Below are 6,281 nucleotides of genomic sequence, written 5' to 3'. Positions count from 1 at the left end.
TTCCGGTAGGAAGTCACACAATGAGCACTTGCACAACTAGGTGGGCAGTTCTCTTCTTTCCCTATTGGGTCCAATTGTTTGTTGTTTGTTTTTTGTTTTTTGCAAGGCAATGGGGTTGAGTGACTTGTCCAAGATTACACAGCTGGGTAACTATTAAGTGTCTGAGGTTGGATTTGAACTCAGGCCCATCCTAACTCCAGGGCTGGTGCTCTATCCACTGCCCCACCTAGCTGCCCCCCTATTCAACTTCTTCAACTCGGGAAATCTTCAACTTGAATTCTCCCCAAAGGCAACTCCCAAAAGATCCTATTACCCAGGAAATCTCCCTTCTTTCGCTAGAAGGTGAGATTCAGGGATTGTGCCCCCTAAAACAATCAAGATATGCATATCCTCTGCCCCACCCTATACCCAGGATGTTGGGGCTCCAGAACACTTAGATCACATGGACAAGCATGAATCTGCCTCTGCCATGTTCTTGTGCGATAGTTCCATGAGGGCAGCCCCACTTGTGGCCTTCTCTTGGATGGGATGAGTCTGCCTCTGGCCTCTGTGGAAAAGCACATCTACCAACCATGTATTCCTGTCCCAAGGAAGTCATACCATCCATCACTCCCACCCTGGGGACACAGGTCTGTCCTGCAGTTGGATTTGTCTGTCTTCTGAACAGGGGATAAAGGGGGGGGGGCAAGAAAGTCTGTTAGCCTCCTCTTGAGTCCCAGCCAATCAGTCTTGGAGGCTTCCCAAGTCACTGAAAATCACAGATGAACTCTGTCAAATCTGCCACCTGGCAAATGTGTCAGTCCTTGGGCTGGAGATTTGGAACCACAGATCTAAAGCCGTTTTTTATGGATATTTTTCCAAATACATGTTATGAAAGTTTTTCAACATTCATCCCCATGCCTAGGTATATTTTTAAGGTGGTACAGTGGATAAAGCACCAGCCCTGGAGTCAGAAGTCCTGAGTTCAAATCCTGCCTCAGACACTTCATAATTGCCTAGCTGTGTGGCCTTGGGCAAGCCACTTAACCCCACTGACTTACAAAAAACCTAAAAAAAGTGTACTTACACATTTGTGTTAAAATGTTTATAGATTAGTCATTTTTGGCCTTTAGGAATTAGTATTAAGGGAAAAATATATGAGATTTTTTTAAAAAAATGAATGCAGTGTTCATCAGATTCTGAAGGATTTTATTTTTTTCCTCTGAATGGGGATAACATTGTCCATAAAAGCCTTTGTTTGAAAGTTGAGATTCTGGAGATGAGATTATAGCATGGATGGAGGACTTTAAAGGTTATAAAACAGTGGTGGGGGGGAAGAAAATCTTTTGATTTTTCATAACAATTCTGAGGGGTAGATGCCATTTTTATTCCCATTTTATTAGATGGGGAGACAATCAGAGAGGGGTTAAATGGCTTGCCCAGGATCACAAGCCAATTAGCATCTAAGGATGGATTTGAACCTAGGTCTCTCCTGTGATGCTGGGCTTGGTGCTCTAACCAATGCACAACCCAGCTGCACCCAGGGTAAAAGGTTTTTACACACAGGATCATAGCTCTTGAGATGAAGGGTTTAGGATTATTAAGGGGGGGGTAGGGGGGGGAGAGGCAGAGACAAAAAGAGAGAGACACAAAGAGACGAGGGGGGAGAAGGAAGGAGAAGGGGAGAGAGAGGAGGAGGAGACGAGAGAGATAGATAGAGAGAGAGACAGAGAGAGAGAGAGAGAGAGAGAGAGAGGAGAGAGAGAGGGAGAGAGAGACAGAGAGACAGAGAGACAGAGGGGAGAGAGAGACAGAGAGACAGAGGGGAGAGAGAGGGGGAGAGAGAGAGACAGAGAGACAGAGGGGGACAGCCAGGAGAGTGAGACTGGGCAGACCGAGACGCGGGTAGGGACAGGCGGAGAGCATTTAGCAAAGGACCCACCGTCGCACCATAAAGGAGCTGGAAATCCCACTCAGGTCCTTTGACTCTCCTCAGGGGCGGGGCTTTCATTAATTTTCCCAGGATGCATTTCAGAATGTAAAACCCTTTAAAAGTGAAATTTGATTTCCAAGTCTAATTGTCAGAGACAATATAGAGGGAAAGCAAAGTAAAGAGAATCCTTTCTCTATTGAAAATATCCATGATCATGAGAGAAACACAAAAAAACCCAAATTTCACCCTAAGTTAAAAGTGCAGTCCCTTTGGAGGCTTTATAAGTGCTGTATCACAACATGCTACAGGGGGAGAAAAAGTCCCTTCTTGAGCCCCGCTACATCCCCTCGGGGCCGGCCCGACTCCTCCCGCCTTAGACTTTGACACCAGGACGGTTCCGGACCCGGTGTCCGCCGGCCCGGCCCCGGCCCCGCTGCCGATGCTACACTAAGCAATGAGGAGCAAACTTTTCCCACTCCCAGAGAGGAGCCGGGACATTCTCCGAAGGCCTGTGCGAAGCCCTTTCCGGGGATGGGGGAGAAGGTTGCGGAATGATGAACCCGAGGGGAGATCCTTCCTCTAACATTGTTTTTCTGCACTTGTGTGTCGCCTTCCTCTGCAGCTCCATCACGGCCAGAGCTTTCTGACACCTTGTAGGGTCTTCGTGCTTGGGTAGCTGGGTGGTGCCAAAGGGCGCAAAGAAGCGGGGTCCGGACTCCCCTGGGTTCAGATGTGCGCTTAGAGCCTTTCCAGGTGCATGACCTTGGGCCAGGCCCTGAACTGAGCACACCTCAGTTCCCTCATCTGCCAAATAAACTGGAAAGGGAAAAGAAAACCATTCTGCCAAGAAAATGCCAAGTGAGGTCAGTGACAGATGTGGTTGGAAAACAGCCAAACAGAACGAGGCGACCTGGTCAGAACAAGATTTTAGAAAAATAACATTGGCAGGTGAGCGGCACATGTGCTGGAGGGGAGGAGAGTCTGGAGGTGAGGAGAGTCTGGAGGGGAGGAGAGTCTGGAGGGGAGGAGAGTCTGGAGGGGAGGAGAGTCTGGAGGGGAGGAGAGTCTGGAGGGGAGGAGAGTCAGTTAAAAGGGTACTGGGGGGGGGGGCCTGAACCGGATTTATGACTGTGATTGGAACGTAGGAGATCTTTGGGGGAAATAATTGTAAAGGGAGACATGACAAGACTTCCCAAGAGACAGGATAATCGGGCTTGAGTCATTCTACACGCCAACATCAACATTAAGCTTAAAAGTGCGTGCTGGGATCTGTTTGGAGAGCCGGTAGTTCCTGCTAGACATGTACCAGGACATGAAGTTTGTCCACACTGCAAACAAGTAGAGGGCCTAGTGGATAGAGTGTGTGTGACCCTGGGTAAGTCACCAGAAGCTGATTGCCTCTACCCCCCCCAAAAGGATTTTAACCCTTTTGGTGTGTTAGCAGCAGCAGGCTAATAAAGCCCTTTCTCAGCATCAGATTTTTAAATACATATTGGTACAAAGGAAACCAGTTATACGAAAATGCAAGATTTAAAATCTTATGATAAAACTATTAAAATAAATGTATTTAAGATAAAAAACCCCATTAAAATACGGGATACAAAATCTTAAGATAAAACTATCAAATTTATTTAAAATAAAATAAAAACTACTAAAACACAGGATATAAAATCTTAAGATAAAACTATTAAATTTAAAATAAAAAACATTGCACTAAAATACAAGTTATAAAATCTCAAGATAAAACTATTAAATTTATTTAAAATAAAATAAAAAACCACTTAAATACAGGATATGAAATCTTAAGATAAACTATTAAAATAAATTTAAAATAAAAACACTTTATTAAAATACAGGATATAAAATCTTAAGAGAACATTATTAAAAATAAATTAAAAATAAAAAATTTATTAAAATACCAGATATAAAATCTTAAGACAAAACTAATTAAATTAAAAATGGAATTTAAGATGAGATTCCTTAACATAAAACTATTAAAATTTATTTAAAATAAAAAATGACTAAAATACAGCATATAAAATCTTAAGATAAAATTGTCAAAATAAATTTAAAGTAAAACTTTAAAAATACTTAGCCATGGACTGCAGGTTAAGAGTCCATGCTGGAGATGAATTGTGAATTCCTGTTTGCTCTGGTTTGTATGATCCAAGGACAGAACAGGTTTTTGAAAACTACAGTTCTGTTTGCTTTCTAGATGCCCTCTTGCCCTCTGGAAACTACCCTGTAGGGTATGCAACCACTAGGAAATTTTGCAGAATGAAAGATTTGGAGATCTTTGCTGTTTGTTTGCTCTCCCCCTGAACCACTCCCACTATTGCTACTGATGGACTTCAGGCAGGTGACCCAGGAGGTCTGGTCTGGGGCCTGGATGTCAATTCAGCCACTTCCTCTCCCTCAGCCTTCATTTTCTCCTGTATGAAATGACAGGTCTGAGAGTATCCCTTAATCCTCTCTAGCTTTGACATTCTATGATCCTTGTATTGGGGTGGAGAAATGGATCCAATGGAAATATGCTCTGAAGAGCATCCAGATTCAAGGCCCCCTCCTATGCCCCCCGCCCCACATACACACAGTGAATTTCCTTGGAAGGTTAGAAAAATTCTTATTTGGATGAAATGACCTCCAAGATCCTTCAAAACCCTCCAGGGAGCCTCCCTCACCAAATTCTAAAATCATTTTTTCCCCTAGATCAGTTAATTTGTTAAAATGGGGAACCAACTCTAAGCTATTTAGCTTTACTCCCTTTTTCACACATGAGAAACCTGAGGCTGAGTTTAGATGACTTGGCCAGGGTCACACAGCAAATCAGTATTTAAGATGGAATCCAAACAACCTAATAGCTAGCATTTAAACCAATCCTTTCTATCGCTCTTCACAACAGGTAGGTGCTGGGGATTCTTTTCCTTATGATGATGATGTTTGGTCCTTCATTCCCAAAGGAAGACTATGACAAGCACATAGATTGGAGCCGAGAGAGGGCTGCTGTGCCCCAGTCTCACTTTCTCCTCCAGAGTGATCTGAGTACAGTGGCCAGATAGGGATCAGGATGACTGGAGATGGTCCTGGATGCCCGACAGTGAGGCTTAAGTGACTTACCCAAGGTCACACAGCTGGTAAGTGTCTGAGGGTGGATTTGAATTCCTGACTCCAAAACCAGTGCTCTATCCACTGTGCCACTTAGCTGTCCAGAAAACAGAGGAGGAAACGGAGACCCAGAGAAATTAAATGGCTTGCCCAGGGTTCCAAAACTAATGTCTGGGACCAATTCCCAACTCAGGTCTTCCAGAACACTGATCTAGTGCTCTAACCAGTGCATTACCTGGCTGCCTGGCTCTGGGGTTCACCTTCCTAGCTCTGATACAGAACTGGCCGTGTTTGGTGGCAGGCAAGTCTGGAGCCGGGTGGGGCAACGAAAAGAGCGTTGGGCTTTGGGGTCGGGATCACCCAGGGTTCAAATCCTGCCTCAGATATTAGCCCTGGACAAGTCACTTGTCCCTGTCTGCCTCAGTTTCCTCCCCCGTTAACCGAGCGGGATTGCCACTTCAGAAGGCAGAACAGGCTGACCAGGACATGCGGGCCGCCCTGCTTTCCACGTGGAGCTTCTTTCCCTTAGCGTGTCCCCCTCTTCGTGGGCCTCTTGCTCATCCCCGGGACCATCCGCTGGGACCCGCCTGCCTCTGAGACCCTCCCCTGGTGCATTTGTTCAGGACCCCTTCCCTCCCCCCCCCCCCGCTAGTGGCCATCCGGCCGTGACTTTGAACTTGGGACTCGGGCGAGCTGCCTCCCCGCGGATCGAGGCGGGGCCTGGGGGCCGGGATGGGGCGGGGTGGGGAGGGGCGTCTTCTCGCTTCCCTAACCCCAGAGCCCCTTCTTCCCGAACCCCCCGCCCTGCTTTTTCTCCCTGCCGCGTCACCCGGGAGGGGGTGCATGCACGCGTGCACGCATCTGCCGCCTCCTGGTGGGGAGCGGGGCGCCCTCCGGAGCCCGCGGGGGGGGGGGCATCCTTGGTGCCTTGAAATTGCGGGGGGGCTGCGGGAGGAAGGCGGGAGCTGCGGCTGGATGGCCCCCGGATACTGGGGGGGGCATTCCCGGGGTGGGGGGACCCGCGGACGCGGGGGCCCCCGGCGGAGGCCGGGCAGGAGGCCCGGGGCCCGGGCAGCGGCCACCCGCCCGGCCGCCTGCCTTCCACTGACTGCTCGCGCCTCTTGCAAGCCTGTCAGGCGCGGTGGCCAAGTGGTAAGGCGTCGGTCTCGTAAACCGAAGATCGCGGGTTCGAACCCCGTCCGTGCCTGTGGCCTGGGGGGCCCCGGCCCGGCCGCCGCCGGCTCCCGGCCCTCCTAGCCAGGGC

The 6,281-nt window shown here is 48.2% G+C and overlaps 1 non-coding gene across 1 annotated transcript; it reads left to right on the top strand.

The window, feature by feature from the left end:
- Positions 1 to 6,152: 6,152 nt before the first annotated feature.
- On the top strand, positions 6,153 to 6,224 carry TRNAT-CGU (transfer RNA threonine (anticodon CGU)). The gene has a single exon. It is a non-coding gene; the product is annotated as a tRNA-Thr (tRNA).
- Positions 6,225 to 6,281: the final 57 nt, after the last annotated feature.

Source organism: Macrotis lagotis, chromosome 5 (genome assembly GCF_037893015.1).
Source record: "Macrotis lagotis isolate mMagLag1 chromosome 5, bilby.v1.9.chrom.fasta, whole genome shotgun sequence".
NCBI classification, from domain to species: Eukaryota; Metazoa; Chordata; class Mammalia; order Peramelemorphia; family Peramelidae; genus Macrotis; species Macrotis lagotis.
Note: the sequence above shows the minus strand (reverse complement) of the source record. Positions and strands in the feature narration are given on the sequence as shown.